General features: G+C 47.7%; 1 protein-coding gene across 2 annotated transcripts in view; it reads left to right on the top strand.

The window, feature by feature from the left end:
- The first annotated feature begins 5,908 nt into the window (after positions 1 to 5,908).
- The window catches only part of ST8SIA5 (ST8 alpha-N-acetyl-neuraminide alpha-2,8-sialyltransferase 5), an 88,896-nt gene continuing 87,191 nt past the window's right edge, over positions 5,909 to 7,613 (top strand). Inside the window, exons 1-2 of one of the 2 annotated variants that reach the window (XM_061130718.1) lie at positions 5,909 to 6,041; positions 7,027 to 7,121. The gene's annotated coding sequence lies outside the window, so the exon portion shown is untranslated. The remainder of the gene's footprint in view (positions 6,042 to 7,026; positions 7,122 to 7,613) is intronic. The other variant, XM_061130717.1, reaches the window with a different exon arrangement.

Below are 7,613 nucleotides of genomic sequence, written 5' to 3'. Positions count from 1 at the left end.
TTTCCTCCTACTCCCCACAGCCTTCTTCACCTTACTATTACCCTTCAGATTGCAGTTTGGCCATCTTCTCCTCTAAAGCAATGGTTCTCCAAGTGTGCATTCTGGGAACTTGTCAGAAATGCAGATTTTTTTATTCAGACTCACTGCGGGTGGAGCATAGCCATCTGGGTCGTAAGGCTCTGTGAACTGGACCAGGAGCCCTCCAGGGCATTCTGATACCTGTTTGAGAATCACGGTTCAAACAACCGCTGAAACTTGAGTTTGTATCAGAATCCCCTCTGGGCTGATTGAGTGGAAAGTCTTAACAAGTTCCCAGGGGACGTTAATTCTCTTCTTTTAGAAACCACTGTTTTAGGGGCTTTATAAACAGGCCCAAGAGATTCTGGTTGGCTTGGGTTTGGCAATCTGACAAACTTCTCCGTGTTCCTAATATGCAGCCACTTCTCCAGGAAAACTTACCCAACAATCTCTGCCCTCCCAAGCCTGGGTTCATCTCTCCAGGGTGATCTCCTAGTCCCCAGTACTCCGCTCCACTGTAGCAATTATTTTGTGGCCCAGCACTATCTACTTGCCGGGCTCTCTCACCAGAAGACAAAACTCTTGTAGGCAAAGACCTTACCTCCTTTGCTCTTTGACCCTTAATGTTTTGATGGGTATTCAGGAAATATTTGTTGATTAATTGATACTTGAAGTACCTCTGACTGTTAGTAGTACTTACCAGCTGGGCTTCCCTTATAGCTCAGTTGTTAAAGAACCTACCTGCAATGCAGGAGACCCTGGTTCGATTCCTGGGTCAGAAAGAAGGGATAGGCTACCCACTCCAGTATTTTTGGGCTTCCCTGGTAGCTCAGCTGGTAAAGAATCCGCCTGTAATGCGGGAAACCTGGGTTTGATCCCTGGGCTGGGAAGATCCCCTGGAGAAGGGAAAGACTACCCACTCCAGTATTCTGGCCTGGAGAAGTCCATGTACTGTATAGTCCATGAGCTCACGAAGAGTTGGACATGACAGATCGACTTTGACTTCACTTCCCCAGCTGGACAGTGCTATTCTTCTTTGACCCTCCCAGAAGCAACGAGAAAGGCATGTGTTCTGTAGTTGGGGATGAGGTTTCTGGACAGAAGAATCAGTAGGGGAGCTAAATCAGACATTCCCTTTCACCTGGACTTGAGCAGTCCCGTAGGACCCTGTCAAAGTGGCTGTGTGGACTGCCTGAATTTGAGTCCTGCCTCCCCTCTCTCTGATTTACTGGTGTGATCTTGGCGAAGTTACTTAAGTACTATATATTCCAGTTTTCTCTTGTGTAACATGAGGATAATAAGAGTACTTTCCTTTGGACTTTGTCATTTTTGAGAATTAAAACATGTGAAGCCATCAGAGCAGTATCTAGCACTTATTAAGCACTATTACTACACTCCCTTTTAATTTATGGGAGTGACTAAAAATTATCTGATTATTAAATCTCTTGGTGCTTACATGGTGGCTCAGTGATAAAGAATCCACCTGCAATGCAGGAGACTTGGGTTCAATCCTTGGGTCATGAAGATCCCCTGGAGAAGGAAATGGCAGCCCACTCCAGTATTCTTATGTGGGAAATCCCATGGATTGAGGAGCCTGGTGGGCTAGAGTCCATGGGGTCACAAAAGAGTTGGACACAACTTGGCAACTAAACAACAACAACTAAATCTCAGCTTAGAATAGATGACTCTTATTTGCCGAGGTCCTAATTAAGCCCAAACATTATTTTCATCCCTAGGGATGACCATAGATGGAACCTAAGTAAAAAAAACTAGAGTGGTGAAGCAATGCAAACTGATAAAATTATTACACCAAAAGCATTAAATTATTTGCCAACATGAACTCATATTTTTCACTCAGTGTATTTTCTGATTTTACATATATATTTTACATATAATAAGGTTATTATACTTCTCTGACTTTGTAGCTAGTGCCAAGCTTACATTTTATTTGTCTTATTGATTAGGCAATCCTCTCCCCGTCCCCAACTTGCTATTCTCTATTAGGATTAGAGGTAAAATTGCTGTGAGTTTGGCAGAGAGGTAAAGATTTTAAAACATACTGCCTGCACTGGGGTACTGACTTTATTAGGGATGTTAAAAAATAGCCTTTTCTATAACTTTTTTCTTCAGCTATATCCCGTAATCCCATGAGGAATATATACGGCAGAAGTTTCTCTCTCTCATTCCCCCTTTCAAAGGGAAACCAAGCTGCAGACTGTTTGTTCACCAAAGGTCAGACAGGACTCCACATTGATTTCCAATTCAAGACCTTTCCCATCAGGAAATGCCCCTGGAGCATCAGTAACCATCTTACATGAAGTAACAGCGGGGAGGCGTCAGTGGACACTGCGGATTCACCCATTTCATCCCAAATGCACAAGCTCTTAACCCAGGGGTTCCCAGCCCTGCCTGCACATCACAGTCACCTGAGGAGCTTTTGCAAATTAGCCTGTAGCTGGGCCCCACCACAGATCAATTCAGTCAACTTCTGGAAAGTGGGGGTCACGCATGGACATTTTGTAAAAGTCGGGGGCAGGGGACAGGGGAGGGGAGCATCTAAGGTGCAGGGCCACAGTGCGAGGGAGTGGGATAAATGCCAAGAATGAACGAGGAGGAGAAGGAACCTGCAGGACTGCAGGAAGCTACAACACGCTGAAACTTGGTCAGTTGCCCACAGGGTGAATTTATTCCAGAGACGCCTATCTACAGGAGAGAATGCTAGCCCTGCTGTTTTCAAGTATACAGGTAGCAGGAAAAATAAATATTGAAACTCGGGTTCCTTTTCCTTCTCTGCCCTGCCCCTGCCCCCTCACCCCTGCCGACTCCCTCTCCCCGTTACACCCAGACTAGCCGTCCACTCCAGTGGACTCGCCCCCGGCCTGCCTGCTAAGTTAGAAAGTCGCCTGGCCCTTCTGACTGCCCCACACCCACCCTTTGAGGGAGTATCGCTGCAGGTTTTGCAGGGTTTGGGGAGGTTGGGTTCTCCCCACCTAGACTGAGACAGTCTTCCAAGCCTGGGAGGGAGATGGTGAATTTCTAGTGGTGACCCAGTTGAGACTCTGTCCAAGGGGTTGAGTGGGACTGCCAGGGTCAGCCAAAGGTGTGCCAGGAACACTTCCTACTTGGATCTGGGAAGAACCACACTCCAGAGTGTCCACGGGAAACCGTGATCTATTCCTGTGATCTCTTAGACCTCAGCTCCTCTTGAGTATCGGGGTGGGGAGAGCTCTGCATATACTTGAGGCTGAATTTCCTGCCTCCTCTGAGGGTGGGGGTGGGGTGGAGTTGCAAGGAGGATTATATTTATTTAAAGGAAATGCACACAAATGCTGCAGTCTATGAGCAGATCCACTCCTGCTATGCACGCTAGAAAACAGAAAGGAATTAGCCTTCATTGACTGTCTAGTAATAGAACAGCTAACATTTATGGAGCCCTTACTCCGTGCCAGGCACTGGTTATCTCACCCAGTCAAGCACAGTGACCCTGCCAGGGTGAGACACTGACGAGGTGACGTGAAATCACTCACCCAGAGTCACACAGCTACTAGGTGCGGAAAATGAGATTTGAATTGAAGCTGCCTCATTCCACACTCTTACTCAAATCACTGGCTATGTCTCTTCACTTGCATCTTCTTGCTTAGTCCTCAAACTGTTGTTCAGCTGCTAAGTCATGTCTGACTGTTTGCGATCCCATGGACTGTAGCACACCAGGCTTCCCTGTCCTTCACGCATCTCCTGGAGTTTGCTCAAACTTATGTCCATTGAGTCAGTGATGCCATTCAACCGTCTCATCCTCTGTGACCCTCTTCTTCTGCCCTCAATCTTTTCCAACATTAAAGTCTTTTCCAATGAGTCAGCTCTTCACATCAAGTGGCCACATCCTTTCCAGCATTTATTATTTGTAGACATTTTTATGATGGTCATTTTTGCTGGTGTGAGGTGATGCCTCATTGTAGTTTTGATTAGAATTTCTCTAATAATTAGTGTTTTGAACATCCTTTTGTGTGCCTGTTGGCCATCTGTAAATGGCATCCCAATTATAATTCCGTCAGACTTTTTGTAGAAATATCAACTTCTATTTATCAAGTCTAGTTCTATAAATGTATTAATATTTGAAATTGCAAAGGAGCCTGGAATAAGCAAAACAATCTTAAAGATTGAAGTTGGAGGACTTTTATGGTTAGATTTCAAGACATACTATAAAGTTACAATAGATGAAACAATATGTATTTTGCATATGGTTGATTAAATAGAACAATGGAATAAATATCAAACCCAAGAGTAAATCCATATATATATATTAAAAATATAACTTGCTATTCTGAAAAAGCACTAATGCATTTCAGTGGGTGAAAAATGTCTTTTCAATAAATGGTATTGGAATAACTGAAGGTCCTTATGGAACAAAAATGGACTTTGACCTCTACCTCACACCACACACAAAGTTCCTGCTCTCAGCTCACACAGTCTGGCCAGATAGGGCAGTTTCACACAGAGGAGGAGGCAATGAGCTCAGCCTGCAGTTGGGCATGAAGGGTGAAGTGAGTTGAGGTGACAATTTAACCAAGCATTACAAGTTCATGACATGGCAACCCACTCCAGTATTCTTGCCTGAAAAGTCCCATGGACAGAGGAACCTGGCGGGCTACAGTCCAAAGGGTCACAGAGAGTCAGACATGACTGAGTGACTTAGCATGCCCTATGTCCTGAGCTCCTAGAACAGTGCTTGGCACATAGCAGGTGCTCAACAACTTTTTGGGAATGACGTTGAAAGCCATAGAAAGAAAGATAGAGTAATACAGTGACAGTCGTCATATGCCTGGCTCAAGAGTGGAATGCAATGGAGAGTGATGGATTTTAAACAGCACATGAGATCAGCACTGAGAAAAGTCTGGTGGCCGTAAGGAGAGCAGACTGTAGGGGCTGACGGGGGGTCTGGAAGAACAATCCAGAGTCTACTACACTGGAGCAGGCATGACATGAGCAGGCAGATGGCTAAGGCATTGGCAAGCCTAGTTGGTAAGGGATGAAGAAGAGATTTAGGGGACTGCAAGATCAAACCAGTCTATGCTAAAGGAAATCAACCCTGAATATTAATTAAAAAGGACTGATGCCGAAGGTGAAGCTCCAGTACTTTGGCCACCTGCTATGAAAAGCCGACTTATTGGAGAAGACCCTGATGCTGGGAAAGACTGAGGGCAGGAAGAGAAGGGGGCAGCATGAGATGGTTGGATGGCATCACCTACTCAGTGAACATGAGTTTGAACAAACTCCAGGAGATAGTAAAGGATAGGGAAGCCTGGCATGCTGCCGTCCTTGAGGTCGCAAAGAGCCAGACATGACTTAGCAACTGAACAATGACAACAACTGAGTGTTGGAGAGGCTCCAGGGATGGACCCAGCACAAAAGACTTATTTTACAGAGGGAGAGTCTGAGACCCAGAGAGGGGAAGCAATTTGCCCATGGCCACACAGCATGCTGTTAGAATATACCGGACAGGAACAGGTCCTATCTCTGATCAGGTGTCCCTTCCATGCCAGATGGTCTGTGTTCTGCTCTCTCTTGCACTCCTAGCTAACCCTGTCCTCAGGAAAGTTTCCAATGTCATCCCAGCCTCTGCAGTGGGAGGGGAGTCCCCAGGCCTCCTTACTCAGCGCTGCCTCTGCCTGCTGACAGGCCAGAGAGACGGTGAGGACCCTGGGGGCAAAGGTCACCTGAGGCTTCTCCTGGAGCAGCTGCCTGCTCTGCGCCGCTCTGAGACTGACCCTCAGTGGCAGTTGTTATTTTAAGTAGTTCACGTTGGAGGGAGGAAGTGACGGAGGCGAATGTGAAAATGAGTAGCTATTGCAAGATGTGTGTGATAAATGAAACAAGGAACATAAAGACAGACCAAGAAGCACATCTGTTATTTTTGTTCCTTTTTATAGCAACCTCTAAGTCAGACTTCTCACACTTGAGTAGGAACCCTTAGCTGCTAAGCGTTTTCCTGACCGAAGAGTTCATGAGCCCCAAAGGGAGCAGAGGTGGGTAGGTCATGCGGGGCCCTGGGAACAGCATGAACCCTCAGAGCCGCACCCCAGGCCTGGGTGCCCAGCACCTCGGGATCCGAGGCTCTGAGCAGGAGGGCTGGAGGGCTTCAAGGGTCAGTGCTCCCCTCTGTTTACCGACGGGTAGGGTGGCGATCTCACTTGGTCCCTGAACCCGGGGACGTCCCCACCCAGATGGTCCCTCACCAGCAGCCAAGAATGCAAGGGAGCCGTTTTCCATGGGGGAATACTGGCTTTCTCTCTCGAGGTGCTTTCTGTCTGCTGAGAGTCGAATCCCCAAGTGCCACCTGCTAGTGGGGACTGAGCCCGGGGGCTGCCGGAAAGTGTCCTGGCAGCGGGGGCTGCGGAGCCAGATTTTGAGCTTCCTGCAGAGGGGCTCCCGCTATTCCGAGGCTCATCAGCGGCTCCTCATCAGAGGAGGAACTGACGGGGTGGGGGTGCTGGGGGAAACCCGTCCCTGAGATGGTCCCAGTCAGCCTGCTCCGGGCCTGCTCTGCACGGAGCCCTGGAGATCCTGGAGCGTCGTGGGAGCAGCTAAGGGCTCAAGCCATTCGCTGTGAGCGCATTCGCTCCCTCCTTTGTTTCTACTGGTTTGTACTAAGCTCTGGGCTGGGCGCTACTGTGAGATTGTAGGAGAGAGAGGGGGTGCTCTGGCCTGGGCACCCACTGGTGCAGCTGGAGCAGCTTCAGAGGGACAAGAGGGACAGCTGAGAAGTGGGAGGAGAGGCCAGACCTTCTGCCAGGAACAGGAGTGGGAAAAGTGTTTCGGGAAAGAGTGCAAAAGAGAGGGACATGGCCTTGTCCAGGAGTGGGGACCTCTGTCAGCATGACTGTTGTTTTCTCCAGCCATAGGGACAGCCTGGAAGCAGAAGTGAATGACGAAGTCATCACTGGCTGTGCATTGGCCAAGCATGTACAGTGGTAGGACCATCCTCCTCCTTCTTCCTTTTATTTGGAACAGGAATTAAGCAGCAACTAGGTGGACCTCTGTGACTGGCTGCAGGATGATGAGAGATAAGAGGAAGGTGTTGGATGGGAAGGTTCCAGAGCAGAAAGGTAGATTGCTGAGGCTCTTTGTTTTCCTCTCCCCTTCCTTCCTCTGTTACGCTGTCTGGAATGCTGACACCATGGCTGGCACTCAAACAGCCATCTTGGTCTATGAGACAATGTGCAAACAGCAAGAGAAGAGTATGGGTCCTTGATCCAGTTAGAGCCACCGTCCCACCTCCCAGTTGGGATTCCTCTTACGTGAGAGAGAAATAAACTAGTGATCTTAAGAACTGCTATTGTGAGTTTTCTATTATATGTCACTGAACCTAATACTAACAGATACAGATCAAGTATGATGAGATCGTGGGTAATTATAAGATGGCAGTAAAGTGACTGATCATAGGACCTGAACCAAGTAGGAAAAAAATCAGGAGGTGGCCGATACAACTGGAATGGGGACTCCGGCCCTTTGGACACCAACACAGTAGAGTAGCCTACGGAGGACAGGAGATCTTTAAGAATAAAAAGCAGAAAGTTGTGGTTAGAAAGCGGAATTTC

The sequence above is a fragment of the Dama dama genome, chromosome 27 (assembly GCF_033118175.1).
Source record: "Dama dama isolate Ldn47 chromosome 27, ASM3311817v1, whole genome shotgun sequence".
Lineage (NCBI taxonomy): Eukaryota > Metazoa > Chordata > Mammalia > Artiodactyla > Cervidae > Dama > Dama dama.
The sequence above is the reverse complement of the archived record's forward strand: the minus strand, read 5'-3'. Positions and strand labels throughout refer to the sequence as shown.